Here is a 21,174-nt window from a genome sequence, read left to right on the forward strand (position 1 = left end):
TCCTCCAGGTCAGTCCCCATCCCAAGACCCCACACAAGCAGTGCACCAAGGGTAAGTTGATAGAAGAGGGCAGTCTCAGCACACTACACTCTAACCATTCCAGGTTGTCCGATGACTCAAGGGTGCCATGTATAGCCCAAACCCTAAGGCTGCTCTAATTTGCATCCCTGATGATCACAGAATATGGGGAGTGTAAAGGTGGCTTAAAGACAAATTTGCCCAACCTACTCCTCTCTGCTTCTGTGCATCTGGGTTCAGAATTCCTTATACTCCTCAACATCTGACTGACTAGGAAACATTCTTGGTGAAGTTCAAAAGGAATCCTGTTTGGTCTTATTTTAATTCGGGTTGACTGTTGCCTTAGGACTCCATGGGGAGATGTAAAACTAGTGCACCCTAAGGGCTTCAATGGGGCAACCCCTAAGGAAAAAGAGTTAACACTCCAGATATCTGTACCAGATATTGTAGATTGCAGGGGAGGAAGGGGGGGAAATGTACACTACCATCTTTGTGAGGGAGTAACTTCCCCAAAACTTCTGCAGCAGGGAGTAAGAGAAGCTCTAGCTCACACAGGGCACTACCCACAACTCTCCTAACTGGGGGAAATGTCCAGGCACACTGATTGGTTGGGATGCACTACTTACACCAGAAAGAAGCACAGGAAGTTGTCTGCGCAACTAGGTGAATTTTTGGTTGGTTGCCATTAGGGAGCCTGGCTACTTGTCTGGCTATTGAGCCCTGTTGTCCAGCTTCCCAGTCAGTTCCTGCTCTCCTTATCTATACCTCCAGCTGTTTGTTTTCCTACCTTGCTCCAGGTCCTTGCTTCTGTCTCCTAAGCTGGTGCTGACTTTGGCTTCAAACCCTGGCCTTATGCTAACCCTGGTTCCAGCCTCCTGACTCTAACCATTAGTCTTGATTGTCCAACTCCAGTCCCTGCATCCTCTTTAATACACTCATGGCTGAAAATGGATAGGAAATGCAAAGTCATAGTTATGACAGATTTGGCAAATCACTCAGTAGGGGAATAGCTTTTCCAGATCAGTGCATGTTTCAAATTTATCATCGAGTTCAGAATCTGATATTCGGACTGGGATTGTGAAAATGATTTTTTACCCTTTCCATTAATTAACTAACTACTCACCTTTTCTTTTCTTTTCTTCTCTTTCCATATCTCATGAACATAAAAAAATAGCTAACTAGTAGTGAAAACACTTGTTTGTTTGTTTTTTCAATTGCTCACATAAGAATAATCCTGGGAGATGCCAATTGCTTCTGTATTCTGAAAAGTTGCTTCAATAAGGTGCTATGCAATCAGCTTGATGAGAGTAGCCATGTGTGGAGGCTTAAGAAGTATGGTTCTGTGTTCCAAAGCTGGCAGTCAGTTGCTGCTGGAGCTGAGATTAAAAAGTGAATCCAAAAATGAAATGAACTAGATTTAGCTTGTATATAAACCCTCTTTGCTGTGCTAACTCAATTAATTTGTTATATTTTTTTTCTTGGTTTTCTCATCCAATTAAAATCCTTCAGCTAAATAAAAACAATACATTTGGTTTCTTTGATTTTGGGGGAAATAACACAGTAGCAGATCAGGGTGCTCAGCCCCTCTCAGACTCAGATCAATTATTTAACAACTCTTTTATTTTGTGGCCAGTTGTATTAATTGCAAATTATTTTCTAGAGGGATAGCCGTGTTAGTCTGTTTACAGCCAATGAGAGTCCTGTAGCGCCTTAAAGACTAACAAATTTCTGTGGGCATAAGCTTTCGTGGGCTGCAACCCATTTCATCAGATGCATGAAGTGTCACTGTTCACACATTCTCACCTTCTAATCAACGGTTGTGAATAGGCCTCATCTACCCTAACTGAATTGACTTTGTTAGTACTTGCCCTCCCCATTGTTATGTTTCTTACCCGTGTGTGTGTGTGTGTGTGTGTGTGTGTGTGTGTGTGTGTGTGTGTGTGTGTGTGTGTGTGTGTGTGTGTGTGTGTGTGTGTGTGTGTGTGTGTGTGTGTGTGTGTGTGTGTGTGTGTGTGTGTGTACACACACCTCCTATCTGTGGTTTCCACTTCATGCATCGGACGAAGTGGGTTGCAGCCCACGAAAGATTATGCCCACAGAAATTTGTTAACTTTTAAGGTGCTTCAAGACTCTTGGTTTTTTTTTTAAATTATTTTCTAAGTAACTTGATGTACTGTTTTACTTTAGCAGTCTAAATGCCTGTGTTCTTTGTAGGAATTGTCTACTTTGGAATAAGCAGGTAGCTGAGGAGATAATCTTGCTTTTCTGTCCAAATTGCAGTTAAGTAATTGTAACAGGCCAGCAGTGTTTGCTGAAACTTCCCACAGGATTAGCGGTTTGATCCTGCTGGGAAAGGGTTATGTGAATTGCTGATATACTAAGGCAGGTGTTTCATTATCCTATTGGAATATAAAGGAGGTAGGGGTGGCCTTATGGAGAGAGAATCTAGGGTGTGGTTGGAGCAGTCTCTCTGGAGGACTCGTAGGCATGGCCAAACCTGAAGAGGAGGTTTGAGCTGATTTTTATGCAGGTCTTTGGTTGATAAAGGAAGATCTTAGGAAGGAGAGGAGCTTGGACTTTACATACTATGTTTACTAAAATACACCTTCTCACAGGCCCCATTAACACTGGACAGTGAATAAAGCTTAGAAATTTCTTAAATGGAGTTCAAGCAGGTTTCAACTAAACCAAGACGGTTTGGCCAGACAGGTTCTGTCAAGCCAAAATGGATTAGATCAAGAGATAGACAAATAAGAGCTTGATTTAAAGCCCGTTGCAGTCAGTGAAAAACTCCTACTGACTTCAGTGGGATCTGGAACAGCAGAGGGTGCGACAAAGAATTCTACGAATCTTTATTTAAATTCAAAATATATTTTAATTAGCATACTCATGACACTTCCAATAAACATTCAAGAGGTTGAGCTTAATCAGCAAGCAAATACAAAAAGTATATTTTAAAGCTGAATGCTCAAATGTTCACTGAAGGAGGATTTTATACTCTATTTGATTGCAATAGTTGAAATTCCCTACATATTCGTTGGTTACATACACCCAATTTATGCTTTTAAAAAAAAACAAAAAACCAACGGTGTGATTTTTTTTGAAGTTCAACCAACTGTTTATGTGGGAAAAGTGCTATGAATAATTTCCAGTAACTAAATACACTCAAGAATTGTATTAACTTGCAAACATTTTATGAACAGAAAAGGATGGTTGGTTATCTCCAATACTCTCTTCATTGTGAAATATTCACTCAGCTATAGTTGGAACCGTGTTTGGAAACTATATTCTAGTGCACAGTTTCAGAATGAGTTGGCCATCGTCACAATAGTTGCTAAAACCATGTTGGAAGGCAGTTTAGCTGAAAATGAGTTAAAACCAAGACAGTTTCCAAGACTTTAGGATAATGCTTTAAAACATGGATAGGTCCCATCTATACTGCAAAACAGAACTGTGCTTTTATTCATCACATCATAACATAGACATCCTGTGAGATCTCTTTAAGACAATTAAATATGAAGCGGAGATGGTACCTTAAGCTCTGCAAACTCCACTCATAGTGAAGGAAGCTTGTGGCTGGGCGGTCACTGTCTTTAGATATAAAGAGACTGTTCTAGTAAAAGAATAAATGCAATACATAGAAAACTAAAATTAATTTTTAAAGAAGTAACTAAGGAAATAGAAACTTAATTAAATACAAGCCCCTTCAGCATTCAGAATGGAAATGTAACTATTAAGTGATTTACTGATAGATTGAGGGAGGAAAGCAAGGGTATACTCTAACTCCCCTTTCCCTCTTTTGTCAAACTGGCAGTAGTAAGAAGTGTGTCTTAAGAAGGCCCACCTCTATGCTTAACTGAAGCATCTTGCTATCAATTGCCCCTCTGGCTGCTGCTTTGTGACGTTTATCCTATATGTTAAAGTTCGCTTCTGCCTCTAGAAACTAAGCCCACCTTATTGTGCCACCTAGTGGTTTTACTTCCGTAAGTATGGCAGACTAATTATCAGTAATAAACTCCCCAATATTTACTCCATGTTTGGGAAGGGGAAAGGAAAAACTATTGGTGGCAAGTTTTTTGCCTAACACAAGCCTGGTTCCAGAATGTGATCTCTAAAGGCGGAAATCTGAAAAGAGGTCAGTTGGGGGGAGGGGAAGAGAGCTTTCTAGGTTACTGCCATGGTAACAACTTTGTGCTTGAGTGCCCTTATGTTAACAATAAACTATAGTAACAATAAGCAGAACATGTGGGCTGTACAGCAGAGGTAATGGATATAAAAAAGCTCTGTTGAAGCTGCCTTCTGTACAAGCAGAGAAGATGTATTTAACTATGATTAAAACTCAAAAGAAGATATCCATAACAACATACAACCTTTTTCCATTAGATGAACCCTTAGAGGGAACATTCAACTGAAGGATGTATCCAGGAACATACACTATGAAGAGAAAAAGTGCAATAGAGCAACTGAGTTGGACACATCCCATGACATGACCACAGGGTCAGTGTTGAAGTTATCTACAATGGCTCTTAAATGTTTTTTGTGCTACTGAAATGTTAGCTGCTAACTCTGAGGCTTAACTATGTCAATCTCACCTCACCTTCACTATTCCTCTTCAGCACTCTTCTGTAGTTTTAAAATGAGAACTTTTGACAAGCCTTTCCTGTCTTCTCTGAGCAGGAGACAAAACTACTGTAGAATATAACTAAGTTATATGCCACCATCACATAGTAATACTGAGTGTGGATTGAAAAGACACCAGCAAGTCGTTTGACCAAATTTGACCTATCTTTGACTAATCGTGTAGAGAACATCCTTTTGCTTTATAAATTTCTCTATATTTCCATTACTCCTGGGTACAGCTTATTTGATGGAAAAATGCAGCTTGTCAGCCCAAAACTAGTCACAAATTTGATGCACATAATTTTGGCTATTTACAACATGGCCAGAGGAGGAGGAGATGATGGTGCTGCTTCTGCCACAGCTGCCACTTCTCCCTAGTGTTTGGGGCACTGAACTGAGATACAGGAGATCCACATTTTGAATACTTGCTGTGAAAGGGACCTTTTAGTTTCACCCAAAATTCTGAAAACTTTCAGATTTGGTTTGACCCAAACTGATTTTTTTCTCCCAATTTTTTGGAACTGCCACCCATCCACAAAATCACTTATTTGCCCAGCTCTACTCCTAAATCTTAAATCCCTGAAAGTCATAATCCTTTTTGTATGGCATCCCGGCATCATTGCAACTTATTCTGATGTCACCAATAAGATTATAAATTCAGATGAGGAATAAGGAGAAGGAGCTGATGATCTTAGAAGATTCTGGCTGCATAGAAATAGCCATAGAGTAAAGATAATTACTGGGAAGAGGAATAGAAAATTGTATTATAGACACAATTTTTCTAAACAAAACAGTTTTCAAACTTTAAGCAAAGTACGTAATTAAGTCAGTGTTTTATTTTAACATGGATTGCAACAGATATTATGCTCCAGTGTGAAGTTACTCGTCTAGATTCTATGAAATTCAGATTTTAAAAATATTGATAGAGAAATTATTTCACTTTGTTAAATCTACATCTCCTTTTCCACAGGGTTGTGCGTGTGTTGCAACTGTTTCTCCTTGACAGATACATGGACATATTGATTTAATTAAATCCCCTGCCTTCCTTTACAGATTTTGAGTTTATAATCACTAAATACATTTCAAACAATCAATGGATGCTTGATAACAACTCCATTTATCATGGAGTAAATTTAATCCAGTTAGTCATTCATGGTGGGGGGGAAGCGTCAGGTTACTTTTGACATAAATAACCTGGCATCAGTGACTGAAAAGGTTGATTGCAATTCAATCTTGTGGTAGGAACTTGCATGATTTAGAACTTTGACCTTCCACGGAAGGTCGAACAAAGTTTTCATTCAGGTTATGCTCTGGTGATGTTTGCAATAATAGCAAAACGTTCTAATGCTTTACCTAAAATATAGCCACTGGGATTAGAATTTACAAAGGAGCCTATGGAAGTTAGGTGCCCATCTTTCATTGAAAGACGGTGGGATTTGGTTATCCAGTTCCTTGAGGTTACTCTGAAAATACCAGTCTCAGCTGTCAAAAGAGATGGCGAAGAGTTTACCTAAAATGGTTACCCCAATTCCTCCATAACTTGCTTCAAGAGAGTTTTAATTTAAAGCATTAATGAGGAAGCAATGGGGTGTATTTTAGAAGTGCATGTTAGCAATTATCCCTAAGGTAAGGTAGAAACATGGATTACAGCTAAACACATTGCAAACAGATGCAGAAAATACTGTATCATGGAAAGCCTTCATTCCTTGTAAGTAATTCGGTTAAGATGGCAGTCCTTCAGATGGATGGCAACTATTATTCCCTGATGCCATGCTAAGATATGTCTACATTTGAATTTTTAGTCACATTTTAATTAACACAGTTGTAAATTCTAATGGAGGCAGGACACAAACCTTTGCATCTAGTCACATTTAATCCTAGGCTGCAATAACAAATGTTTGGATCATATCTAATTTAGAACTGGTGTTAGTTAACACATGTTAAAACACAACAAATAATTCAGGGCCAGACCCTCAATTGGTGTAAATGAGTGTAATTCCCTCAAGTGTGGACATACCCTTAGTAGATAGACCTTTGCCCCACTCCTCTTGGCAGGAGTCCATCCCTGAAAAGGTGATGGCTACTGGTGGAAAGACTGACTCTCCTTAGAAACTGCTGATCCACAGACTTCCATTATAGTAAATGGAACATGTGTATTGTGGATACCTACATTGGATATGTTGGGCCAGATTCTGATCCCCTGGATTAACACTGTTGGCATTACTCAGGATTCACACTGGTCTAGATGTGATAAGAATCTAGTCCACAAGGTTTAACGATGGCAGGCTCAATGAAAGAAGAGAATATGGAGATTCTGAAAAAGAGTAAAATTTTATCCCAGAGTGGATGTAATATCTGTCATCTAGAACTGAATAGTAGGATATCTCATGCCATAGAGCCAACTTTCTGCCACCATACTCTGAGAACTGGTAGATAAGGTCCCACTGGAAGAAAATCTAAGGGATAAAGGTGGTCAGGAGAGCTGGCAGTTTCTCAAGGGGACTATTAAAGGAACAACTCCAAACTATCCTGATCAAATGGAAAGAACAGAGGCCAATATGGATCCATCAGGAGCTCTTTAATGACCTGAAAATAAAAAAGAATGCTACAAAAAATCAAAATATGGATGAATTGGTGAGTACAAAAGAATAGCACAAGCACATAGGACAAAATCAGAATGACTAAGGCACAAAATGAATTACATCTAGAAAGAGACATAAAAGGACATAGGAGGTTCTTTAAACCTAATAAGAGCAAGGGAAGGTGAAGGCAAGTGTAGGTCCTCTGTTTGGCAGAGAAGAGCTAATAACTGATAACCTCAAAAAAGCTGAAGTGTTTGCCTATTTTGCTTCAGTCTTCACTAAAAAAGTTAATGGTGACCAGATATTCAATATAATTAATATTAATAACAAGGGGAAGGTATGCAAGCCAAAATAGGGGAAGAACATCTTAAATAATAATTAGATAAGTTAGATGTATTCAAGATGGCATGGCCTGGTGAAATTCATCCGGGGGTACTGAAGGAACTAGTTGAAGCAATCTCAGAACCATTAGCAATTATCTTCTAGATAACAGGTGAGGTCCCAGAGGACAGGATAGGTATTATGTTTACACTTAGCAGCAGATAAGTTTTTAGGCAAGAATAAATCATGCCAAACCAACCTAATTTCCTTCTTTGACACTGTTACTGGTCTAGTGGATTGCAGAGTAGCAGTCAGATGTAATATATCTGCATTTTAGGAAGGCTATTATCAGTCCTGTGACATTTTCATAAGCAGATTAGGCAAATGAGATCCAGATGAAGTCCCTATCAGGTGGGTGCACAACAAGTTGAAAGACCTTACTCAAAGAGTAGTTATCCATGGTTCTTTGTTAAACAGGGAGGGCTTGCCTAGTAGGATCTTGCAGGGGTCAGTCCTGGGTCTGGTACTAATAAATATTTTCATTAAGACTTGGATAATGGAGTGGAGAATATGCTTATAAAATTTGTGGTTGACATGAAGCTGGGAGGGGTTCCAAGTACTTTGAAGGACAGAATTCTAATTCAAAACAACTTTGACAAATTAGAGAATTGGTCTGAATTCAGCAAGATGAAATTCAATGAAGACAAGTGCCAAGTACTTCACTTAGGAAGGAAAAGTCAAATGCATGACTCTAAAACAGGGAATAACTGGCTAGGTGGTAGCATTGCTGAAAAGGATCAGATGGTTACAGTGAGTCACAAATTGCATATGAGTAAACATTTTGATGCAGTTGCACAAAAGGTTAATATTCTGGGGTGTGTGACCAGGAACGTCATATGCAAGGCTACAGTTCGGTCATGGATTCCATGACTTTCCAGGACCTCAGTGACCTCTGGAGCAGCTCTGGAGCAGCTGCATCCCCTAGCAGGTCTGTGGTCTTTTTTTTTTTTTCCCCCTCGCCCAGGGCATTTTCAGTAAAAGTCAGGGACAGGTCCTGGGCTTCTGTGAATTTTTTATTGCCTTCAACCAGCCCCTGACTTTTACTAAGAATACCTGTGACAGAATCTTAACCTTAGTCAAATGTAAGATACAAGAGGTAATTGTCCTGCTGTAGTCAGCACTGGAGAAGCCTCAGCTGAAGTACTGGGACCAATTCTGGGAGCCGCACTGTAGGAAAGATGTGGACAAACTGGAGATAGTCCTGAACAGAGCAGCAAACATGATAAAAGATTTAGAAAACCTGACCTGTGAGAACGCATTAAAAACACTCGGCATGTTTAGTCTTGAAAAAAGAAGACTGAGGGAGGACCTGATACAGTGCTCAAATACGTTAAGAGTTATTACAGAGGACTGTGATCAATTGTTCCCCATGGTCACTGAAGGTAGGACAAGTACAAGCTTACTCTGCAGCAAGGGAGATTTAGGTTAGACATTAGAAGAAACTTTCCAACTATGAAGGTAGTTAGGTTCTGAAATAGGTTTCCAAGAGAGGTTGTGGAATCCCCATCATGCAAGGTTTTTAAGAACAGGTTGGATAAACACTTGTTGGGGATGATCTAGGTTTACTTGGCCTTGCTTCAGTGCAAGGGATTGGACTTGATGACTTCTCAAGTTCCCTTCCAACTCTACCTGTTTCTGGATCTATAACTTCATATCCCAGTAACAGCAATTCATATTACTCCCCTTTACATATGTTACAGAGGAATTTTATTACTGGAAGAGGGAATAAAAGAGAAATAATAATCTCCAAGATGGAAGAAGTGAGATGGACTGTAGCTCCTGCTCAAAAGTTAAAATGAAAGGACTAGGTTTAGGAAATTACAATGAACAGAAAAACACATGCCAAGTGTTGTAAAACAATAGTGTTAATTTTAATTCCTGTGGCTTAATTTACAGTACCTGAGGAAATTCCCAAATGCCTTTTCAGACTTCTAGAAATCTATTGATATTTCTACAACTTTCATGTTTTTATAATAGGAGGGGAAATGGAATGTAATAAAGAGCTTTTTCTGGGTGTATACACGACATTGCTTATGTCATTTCCTCTCATTTGGGATAGCAATAGACAGAAACACATTTTTTTAATAACAGCAGGAATAAGAGCCATCTTGAATTAGTGTGAGATTTCAAGTGAGAAGTTCTGGCCCTATTTACACAGAGTTTTTTGATTTTTTGTTTGATGGGTATCCTATTGTAATTTCCATCTGTTCTCTACAGAAACTTAATGGTGTATTTCTGATTTGATTTTACTATCTTAGAGGTTACCTTCCAGTAAAATAAATTTTAATTGAAATTTTGTTTACTGCCTCTATATATGATGAATCCTCCTACAAACATGGTAAGGACTCTATTGTGAAAGATGTTGAACCCTTGCAATTCCCACTAAGGTCAAAAGGAATTGTGGATTGCTTGTTAGCTATTAAGATCGAGCCCTTAGAGGTCGAGCCCCATTCTTCTGAGGATGTCAACACACTTTTACAAGTATAATTAACTCTCCAACACTTTTTCTGTGAAGGTATGAGTAAAGCCGTAGCACAGATGAGTAAACTAGCAGAGAGGTTAAATGACACAAGTGAAGTGAGAGAGACCTCGGGGCTGAAGTTCTTTTAGTACACCAATTTCTGTTGGTCAAAGAGACAAGCTTTCCAGCTCCACACAGTTGAAGACCCAAAGAGCCCTGTGGAGGTAGAAAGTTTGTCTCTTTCACCAACAAAAGTAGATCCAGTAAAAGATATTACCTCACACAACTTATCTTTCTCATATCTGGGACCAAAGCTGCAAACAAGTGAGATCGTGATTTAGGCCAGGTCTAAGCTAGGAATGCTTGGTCAGTATAGCTATACCAGTGTACTTCGGTGACGCACTCCTAGTGTGGATGCAGTTTATATTGGCAAAACTCTGCTTTTGACAGTATAGCTTATCCCAGTCTTCCCTCTGTATAGAGTGAAATAAGATAGTCCTGTAAAAGCACAGTTGTGCCTGTATAATTATCTACTCTCAGGGCTTTTGCTGGCACAGCCATGTTGATCAGAGATCACACCCCTGACTGAGATAGCTATGCCAGCAAAAGTTTGTAGTGTAGACTTGGTTTTAGGTGAAAGGTTACATAGGTCCTGATTCAGCAGTGTGCTGAAGCATGTGTCTAATTGTGAGCATCTGAATAGTTCCAGTAAAGTCAGGAGGACTACTCATATGCTCAATCTAAGGCACATAGTTGTACCTTGTTGAATCAGGGCCATAATTAGGAATATTTATTTGTATTATCATAGTGCCTATGAATTCCAGACATGCTGGATGTGTGCAAACACAGGACAAAAAGACAGTCCCTTACCCACAGAGCTCATGACCTAAATAAATGACTGAGCTGAAAGTAAAACCCAAGAATCCTGATGCACAGCTCCTTGCTATAACTATTAAAAGAGAGCAACTAAAAATGTGCTGTTAAAAGAGCAAAGTCCCACCATCTGGCTCTGTTCTGCTGTGCACCCCATACGCATCATTCTATCGCATCACACCTCTGACAGAAAGCTCCATTGACTCATGAAGGTAACCTATAGGAATCAGGGAATTGACAGAGAGTCTTTAGCACATGTCACAACTTTCAATCTTTTCTTTTTATGGGAGTATTTTATACTCCCAAATTATAAACTAATATTTTAAAAGAAACTTTCAAAATTGCATCTTGTACTAAAAACTTGCCACTTACTAGAACCACTATGGATTAGCTACTTGGTTCAGGGGATAATTTTGGTAGCAATGATGTCACAGGACAATGCATCATGGGATGACACAGCAAAGTAGGGTGCATGACTATATGGGACCTGAAAAAAATGTGTACAGTATCTTATCACTCTAGGATGATGAACCCTTAAGGATCTAAAAGATATTTTAATGTGCTTATGAGCCTGGACTTGAATACCAAATCTAGGAATGGAAAATATCTATTGGGTTCTTTCACTGCTAGTGCTAGCAAGGGCATCCAGCACATACTGCAGTAGTCAGTAGAATCATGGGTTTCATTGCAGGTTATTTTAAAATAAATACAGCTCAAATTGAATGTTAAGCTATAAATGTTAAAGAAATCTTGGCTTATGTTTAATAGCAGGTATAGCAACAATGGGCTTTGATGGAAAGTGAATAAAAAATGTATACTGTCTTTTTTTTTCCCTGTCTTTGACTGCCTTCATGGCTGAAATAAAATAAATAAAAATTTCAGCACAGCTCCAGATTGCTGCAGATTGATAGTTCTGTTTCTCTTTTACTTTGTGTTTGCCTTTTGTATATAAATTATTAGAGAGATTAAGAGTCTGTGTGTGCATGTAGCTGAGTTAATGGCCCAGGGGCTAACCAAATTCTTTCCCCTCTATCTCCCCCCCTAAAGACTAAAATATGCTCAGGCAGACCTGAGAGATCAGATTGAAATACCTCCACAAAGGTGGGTTTTGTGCATGCCTGGTGTGCAGCCACTTACATCACATGTTCTGGTCAGAGTTATTTGGTTTTTTTATTTCAGACCCTGTCTACGTTTACCTCTGAGATTCGGCGGCAGTCGGACGGAGTTATGCAAGCTACACAAAAAACTTGCGTAACTCCCATCAACTTCTCTGCTCCTCTTCTGCACATCGTCTTCACTTCACTGCACTGCACCGACAGGAACTGCGTTTCTGTCGACACAGCGCTATGCCATTTGTGAAGGTGGTCTTAGTACATGGATTTCTGGATTGACTGAGCGGGTCTTCACTGACCACTCAGTCGATCCAGAGAAATCGATCTGACGGCAGCGACTTGCCATCGTCAGTGTATCCGTAGCCTCAGTCATCTGCTGCTCATTTGACAGCCTCCAAACCAGGACAGATAAAGGGGAAGATTTCTTGCGCTAGGAGCTTAACCCAGACAACTTCATTCTGTTGTATTCTCTCTCTCTTGCTCGCTTTTTCTGGGTTTCCTTTTGGGTAACACCTTTAACAGAAGTAGAGAGCAAGCTTTCTTTGCCTCTTATTCACACACAGAAGACCCAGGAATAATTGTTGCCTAGTAACCGGAGATGGATCACATGCTAAGTGCTAATAACGTGAGTCTTTGGGCTCAGAAATGTGCATGGTTGACAGTTCAGAACTGCCAGTCTGTAAATGGACATTTAGCTCACAGCATATCGGAAGTTGTACAGGCAATGTAACCGCTAGAGAGTTGGAGAAGTGAATGATATCAAAAAACCTCCTGAATATGAAAGACCGATAGGATCAATGCTGCAGCCAGTTTATATTTTCATTAGACAACATGTTAGAGCTGGATGTGAACAATTTGGTGAATAAATCTGAATGTGGGACTAAATTCTACTAATTCAACTATGCAAATCCTACTGGAAACAGTGGAAGTTTCATGTGTCTGAGGGCAGAATGTGACCCTTGGCCTATGTAAAGGAATACATATTTTCTCAATAGGAAAAAGCCTATTGCATAGGTTTCAGTACTTAACAAGTTGGATGAAAAAATAACTGAATCTGGTCCACAGCTATTGGAATGACATTTATAGCTAAATTGCTGTGTCTCAACAGTGATGCTATAGTATGGTATAGAAGCCACTTCTATTCTGAATGGTTATTTTCAACCTTTTATAACTTTCTCAAACTGTCTAATGGTCTGAAATAGCTCAGGCTTGGTCTCAGCTGAGAAATGCACTCTCATTCTGTTAGATGGATTCTTAATAATGGGCACAACTATTTTTGATGTATGTCAGTGTGAACAAACTGCTTCTGTATCAAAGAATTTTGTCAGACTAGTATCCTTCCCATGTCTGAGAGAACTTGCTTTTTTTTTTTTTTTAAATAATAGTAGACCAAATCCTGGCCATAATCAACTGTAGTTTAGATCCTGCTCAAACATGTTTAGCCTACTAGGCTGTGCCCCAACAGACACTTAAGCTGATTTTATTGGGAGAAACCCTCCTGTCAGGAGTAAACCAGAGAAATGCAATGTGGCTTCCTAACCTTGCCCCTGATAACCTATATCACTTCAGGATACAACTGCTCATTCTAGCCTAATGTCTCTTCCTTGTGCATGTGCATTACAGTATGGTCTTGTGATCACATACTAATTCTCAAATGGAAGTATATAATGTTACAGGAGTCACTACATTGAACTGTTACACATAGTCTTACACATTCTTTCTCTTTATTGTTTTCACACTCACAGTCTTTTTAAGAAATGCTGCATTGTTGTTAGATTTGTGATGCATGTTCCTTTGGGGAGATTTTGCAACAACAATAGAGTTTGTTCTCTGCCTTAAACTCACTAAGTTAATTTGGGAGTAGAGTTGTTTCCTGGGCAATAGACATTGATTTTGGGTCTCAGATTTCTGAAAGAGGTATTACCTGGGTGCCATTTGTGACCCCCTCAGTTCAATATACTGGTATGTATAGTGTCAATAAAACAAGTTACACTAAGAAAATACCTAGACTCTGTGTTTATCCTCCAATAGGAAACCAACCTGCAGTGCCCCCTGATCTGCTACCACTTGGCAGAGGGTGACACTATATCAATTTTTTTTTACATCTTAAATACATATATGTATAGGGATAGCCCTAAATGAAACACTGGGGCCCAGAACCTGGGCTGCCCCTCACAGGCAGGTGAGGACAAAGATAACTTTAAATCACCTCTGCACTTCCCAGATTCTGGGCTGATCTGGAGGCCAGCATAGCCCCCGAGTAAGTTGGAGAAGTCTCAGGGGTTACTGTGCCCTACAGCTGCCTTGCACAACTGCTCTGCAGCCCAGAATAGTTAGAGAAAAGTGCTCCAGCCACTCCCTCTTCTATACTTGATGATTCTCTTCCCCTTCACTCCCACCCCCCTCCCCCCCCGCCCAACTGGGAGCTGTGGTGGTAGGATGAGGGATGTGGTGTAAGGCCATATATGTCTGCTTTACATTGCTCCTGTACTGGAGAAATTCCCTAGTGGCTATTATCGCCTCTTTTTGCTCATGCCTGGCATATAGGGGCAACAGTGGAGATCACAATCTGGCCCTGACCCCCGCAAGTTATTTAGAGAATGCTAGGATTCAAATATATATCATAATTTCACACTTCAGACTTCTCTATAATTGGCTCAACCAGAAAACAGACTTTAATGCAACTGGAGTTGGGTTTTTCCAGCCAATCTCTCTATGTAGCATGCAACATATTATAGTCCTATGAAATATATGGATACTGTTTTTCATAGTGATAGTGAAATATTCTAAGAGGTTCTGACTTCTTCTGTATCATCATTTCTCTTCTCAATAATGTCTTATAGTTCTTAGCCATTATGGTCCTGATCAAGTGTCCTCGGAAGTCCATGAAAGATTGCCATTGATTTCAACTGGTTTGAATCAGGCCCCATCTTAGACTAAATCATGACCCCTATGAAGCCAATGGGAATTTTGCCCCCAAATTCAATGAATCAAGATTTAGCCTTGAATTCCTTCATAACTGTATTATTTTCTTCCAGACAGCATTTCTTCCTTGTGAATGTGCACATGTGCATGCATAAATAACCTGTTGGTTTTGTATTGGTTCCTCTGAAAATATTTTTACGTAAGTCATAGCCTTTTAGAGCTGAATTTATCAGTATACATTTTACACTATTTAATGTTATAGGTCCTTTGTATGCAATTGTGGAATTAATTTAATTTCTCGGTGTGAGGTCTCATTAAACTTTATTAATGCTGTAGAAACATTATTTTCACAAAGGACTGGACGTTCTTCTCTGGAAAGAATTTAAACTGTTCCTTTAATTGTAGGTACAATAATAGTGTTACTAGAATTATTGTGCATACATTACTCTATTTCAACTGTATCATTTTTCTAACATCAGATCTAAAATTGAAGTGAACACTGACTTTTCTCATAAACTGATGTAAAAATTACATTGTTTCCAGCTACTAGGTAGCCAATTGTATTGATTTGTAGTCCTGTTGTGCAAAAAAACTATATCTATAATAAAATGAGATAATGAACTTCAGCTGATATGCTCTACTTCACTTATGTCTCATGATTAGTTAAATGTGAAAAATTACATATGACAGCATATAATTTTTATTTATACACAGCATGTGGCTTAATCATCCTACTTTGTTTTCTTTATAATTAAAAGGATCTTTTTTTTTCCCTTCTGGCCTTACATGCACCTTCAGTATTATACAGTGCTTCATAGACTCTAAGGTCAAAAGGGACCAATATGATCATCTAGTCTGACCTCCTGCACAATGCAGGCCACAGAACCTCACCCACCCGCTCCTGTAATAAAGCTCTAACCTATGACTGAGTTATTAAAGTCCTCAAATCATGGTTTAAAGACTTCAAGGTACAGAGAATCCATCAACAAGAGAGCCGTGCCCCATGCTACAGAGGAAGGTGAAAAATGCCCAGAGCCTTTGCCAATCTGTCCTGGGGGAAAATTCCTTCCTGACCCCAAATATGGTGATCAGTTAAACCCTGAGCATGTGAGCAAGACTTACTAGCCAAGCTCCCAAAAAAGAATTCTCTGTAACTCAGAACCCACCCCATCTAACATCCTTTCACAGGCCATTGGCATATCTACCAAGAGAAGTCAAAGATCAGTCAATTGCCAAATAAGGCTGTCCCATCATATCATTCCCTCCATAAATTTATCAAGCTCAGTTTTTAAACCAGCTAAGTTTTTTGCCCCCACTGCTCCCCTTGGAAGGCTATTCCAGAACTTCACTCATCTGATGGTTAGAAACCTGTGTCTAATTTCAAGTCTAAACTTCCTGTTGGCCAGTTTATAACCATTAGTTCTTGTGTCCACATTAGGGCTGAACTTAAATAATTCTCCTCCCTCCCTGGTATGTATCCCTCTGATGTATTTATAAAGAGCAATCATATCTTCCCTCGACCTTCGTTTGGTTAGGCTAAATAAGCCAAGTTCTTTGAGTCTCCTCATAAGACAGGTTTTCTATTCCTCGGATCATCCTAGTAGCCCTTCTCTGTACCTGTTCCAGTTTGCATTCATCTTTCTTAAACATGGGGGACCAGAACTGCACACAGTATTCCAGATGAGGTCTCACCAGCACCTTGTATAATGGTACTAACAAGTTCCTATCTTTACTGGAAATACCTCGTGTGATGCATCCAAGGACTGGCCACATTAGCTTTTTTCATGGCCACATCATTGGCAGCTCATAGTCATCCTGTGATCAATTAATATGCTCAGGTCTTTCTCCTCTTCTGTCACTTCCAACTGATGTGTCCCCAGTTTATAGCAGAAATTCTTATTAGTCCCTAAATGCATGACCTTGCACTTTCCACTATTAAATTTCATCCTATTTCTATTACTTCAATTAACAAGGTCATCCAGATCTTCCTGTGTGATATCCCAATCCTTCTCTGTATTGGCAATACCTCCCAACTTTGTGCCATCCACAAACTTTATTAGCACATTCCCACTTTTTGTGCCAAGGTCAGTAATAAAAAGGTTAAATAAGATCAGTCCCAAGACCGATCCCTGAGGAACTCCACTAGTAACCTCCCTCCAGCCTGACAGTTAACCTTTCAGTATGACCGGTTGTAGTCTCCCCTTTAACAAGTTCTTTATCCATCTTTTAATTTTCATATTAAGCTCCATCTTTTCCAATTTAACTAATTCCCCATGTGGAACCGTATCAAATGCCTTACTGAAATCTAAGTAAATTAGATCCACTGCATTACCTTTGTCAAAAAAGTCTGTTACCTGATCTCCTTCTTTGAGAAGATTAGTCTGGCACAATCTAGCTTTTGTAAAGCCATGTTGTATTTTATCCCAGTTACTGTTAACCTCAATGTCCTTAACTAATTTCTCTTTCAAAAATTTTTCCAAGGCCTTGCATACTACTGAGGTCAAACAGGCCTGTAGTTACCCACATCACTTAATTTCCCTTTCTTAAAAATAGGAACTATGTTAGCAATTCTCTAGTCATACGGTATAGCTCCTGAGTTTACAAATTCATTACAAATCCTTGCCAATTGGGCTAGATTATCCTTAACTGCCACCCCATCCTCAGTGCTCGGCAGTCCCACTTCTTTCTTTGTTTTCTTCCTATTTATATGGCTATAGAACCTTTTACTATTGATTTTAATTCCCTTTTCAAGGTCCAACTCTACTTGGCTTTTGGCCTTTCTCACATTATCGCTACATGTTCTAACCTCCAAGAGGTAGCTTTCCTTGCTGATTCCCTAGACTCTACCAGTCTTTTTTGGTGAGAGAGAGGAGCAGATATTTAATTAAAATTAACATATAGTTCCCCTTATTGCTTTGTTCAGGATTAGATATTTGCAGCAGCAAAACTTCAAACTCAGTGAACTGCAGAAGGGGGCTGTGCTCATTTTCCCCATTCCAACTGTTACAATTCCAGCTGTTGCATGACTGTTAAGGACATTTCAGCCCCAGCATAAGTATAAGTGTACCCACCTATACCTGGAATGAAGTTGGTCCTGTGTCTTTTAACCTCTGCAAATACACTAAAACCCTTTAGATGGAACAAATTGTCACATTTCCTACTTTGTTGTATTAAACTAAACCCTTATTGCCCTGGGAGGTCTGCGATGGATTTCTCTCTGCACAGTAAAGGTGAAAAGGTAAGAGTTTCTCAATCTTCAGTATTTTAAGTTAAGCATGATCTTAAATGTGTTGCTGGATGGGGACTTGAACTAACAGAATCTAGTCTACCTCTTGGATCACAACAATATTAGCCAAACGATTACAAAAATGTAATTTAAACTCTGCAACAGAACCTCCCTCCACATTGTTCCTTCACAACCACTCCTCCAAATGGAGTCATTACATTGGTAAGTACTAATAATGTACATGAATTGATTTTTTTTTGGTTTTTTGCTTTATAGTCCAGCCCTTTAGAGAAGTGTCTAAGGTCCATTAGGCCATTTGTAGACTCTAGAAATCCAGTGTACCTTTTGCAAATCGTACAAGGTCTCTCAGACCTTTGGCAGACTTTATCAAATCCATAGGAGACTGCTCTGATGTTCCTAATTGGCCAGTCGCTACCAGGATAACTTTCAAACTATGCAGCCTGTTGCAGTGAAGGGATATCAGGATCAAAAGGTATTGAGGTGCAACTAGTTATTACTTGTATTACACTAGCAGCTGGAAACCAGTGGAAACCAGGGCTCCACTGAGCTAGGTCAGTGGTTCTCAACCTATTTACCACTGTAGGCCACATATGCAGCTCTCTGTTATGTGGGCTACATCCACACAATATATATACTATCTGTATGGCCTTGAGGATGTAACATGGGCCTCAGCTGTGTGTTGATTTGGCTGCAAGCGGTCCGTAGCCCCTGGGTTGAGGACCACTGAGCTAGGCTCTGAACAAAACACACAATAGAAAACAGGGCCTACCCTAATTGCTTACTGTCTTTAAAAGAAAATACATAAAAGGGGTGGGAGGGGAAATGCTCTGTCCAGTGTCACACAGCAGAGCAGGGAACAGAACTCATGTATCCTGACTCAGTTCACTGCTCCATCCATGCTACCTTCCAAACTGTAAACCTTTCCCTCCCACCTTCATTCTTACATCATGTGACAGCTAAATGTGGGTTTAGGGTTTTGTCTAGAGGGACAGACTCTGGCCTGAGTTTACTGAAGCAACCAAAATCACACTACAGAATCCTTTTAAACACCTATGAGGCACACAACAAAAGGGAAAAACAAAACAGAAAAATTAAAATATTCAGACTTGAAAAATTTAAAAGGATTATGTTCTAGAACTATTTCCCTTTCTTTCATTTACATTATTTTTCCCTCTGAAAGACTTTACTTATTGATTAAAAGGTGTTTTGAACAGACTACTTGAGATACAGCCTGACAAAACATTGACATTATCTAACTGTAATTTACACTTAATCATTTGGTTCCCTTATCACATAAATTACTTCACTTTTCCTCAGATTTGGTCCAAATAGTCTCTCCTTAGTCCACAGTTCCTGCATGTCCAAATAATCGGTTTTGAACATTTGTAGAGGGAAGAGGGAGATGGAGATAAATATGGGTACATAATGAAAAACTGACAACAAATTTCAATGTTGAGAGGCTGCTATCTCTCCACAATGAATTAAGCCATTAAACTTTAACACCATACACTGGAATGAAAATAGTATTGTGCATAGGAATAAGGAAGCTAAGTTAATAGTTGCTGAGAGAGAGATTTGAATTTCCTGGCTTTTGTGCAATTAAAATCTCAACCTTAATGTGACAACATATCTTTCTTCTTCTCATTATGCATAAGAAAATCTTTTCCAAGATCAGGAATTTGGAGTGAATTTTAGTTGGAATTTTTCACTGATAATTGTTAATGAATGATATTTTAGAGCATTTACATTTTGTAATGCTGCATTCTGTAACTGAGTTAAACACAATACAACTGTTGTTTTAGCACGGAAGAGATTGTTCTTCAACAGCTAGTCTGAAGAGTGAAAACAGTTTGATCACATACCCATACTAATGTGATTTACCTGTTGCTACAAATAATCACTAAATACATTTTTCCAATTACTAAACAACAAAATATTTACTGGTCCAGACTGGCAATTAGCATTTATGGCTACTCAGTGGGTTATATTTATTCTGTTGCCCAAATATGTTCTGTAAGAAAATGAATTTAAAAAGCAAACAAAACATAAGCTATTCAATTTTAGGTGTCGATACGCTGTTGGATAGTTATGTAGGTGTTAGATTAAACCAGGTGATGCTTTCAGACTAAGCTAATGAGCACTCAAGAAAAATGAACAAACATTGTTACAAACATTGACTGGCTACCTGAAAGTTTTTGTTTGCAGTAGTGTGTGTTTGAAATCAGAGGGCAGTTGCCATACACAATATATAACAGTTTAGCACACAGGAGATAAGCAAGATACAAAACAAAGGCTCTACTGAAACAGACAGTTGGTACTGAAATCTCAGGGGCTTTGTAATGGGATAGTAAGCTTTTCAACCCTACATCAGTGGTTTAAATCTAGTGAAAGTAAGTTCAAGTCATTGCCAGATGGCTAGTGACCTATTAAATTAATTTGTGTTCAGTCTAGTTTTTAGTGGACAAGTATCCACATCACAAAAACAACTAATCTTAAGTGGCAAGAACTGGCACTGTTAGACCTCTGAGAGTATCCAAGAACTGAATGGGAATAGGAAAAGAACTACATAAGGCCTGGATCCTTCAAGCAGCTTCCTGCCTAGAACCCAAAATGAAATCTCACACTAAATGTCTGGCTGCAGGGACTCATTTGCTGTATCAAGGCCTAAATTCTCATATCGGGGACGGTCTTTTCAGCAGAGTCATGAGACACTTTGGTTGGAGAAGTGGGAAACCTGCACTACCCATGTTGCACCTGTTGGGTGGATGAATTGAGGACTTAGATTTCCAGGGCTATCCGCATTCAGTTAACTGAAAATAAACTAGGAATAAAGAGGGTCTTGTGCAATGTCCTAGGAAGAGATGGGTAAAAAGTATCCGTGACCCACACCAGTGGTCACACTGGGAGATCTCCAGAAAAAAGTCTGAAGTAGAGACAACTAATCTGGCCTAATGC

The 21,174-nt window shown here is 39.3% G+C and overlaps 1 long non-coding RNA gene across 1 annotated transcript in view; it reads left to right on the plus strand.

The window, feature by feature from the left end:
* The window catches only part of LOC137156203 (uncharacterized), a 36,112-nt gene extending 30,434 nt beyond the window's left edge, over positions 1-5,678 (plus strand). The window contains exons 4-5 of the long non-coding RNA XR_010920695.1: positions 4,402-4,515; positions 5,609-5,678. This is a non-coding gene — a long non-coding RNA (uncharacterized lncRNA). The remainder of the gene's footprint in view (positions 1-4,401; positions 4,516-5,608) is intronic.
* Positions 5,679-21,174: the final 15,496 nt, after the last annotated feature.

The sequence above is a fragment of the Emydura macquarii genome, unplaced genomic scaffold (genome assembly GCF_026122565.2).
Source record: "Emydura macquarii macquarii isolate MOO-44397 ecotype Brisbane River unplaced genomic scaffold, CSIRO-AGI_Emac_v2 contig_1390, whole genome shotgun sequence".
Lineage (NCBI taxonomy): Eukaryota > Metazoa > Chordata > Testudines > Chelidae > Emydura > Emydura macquarii.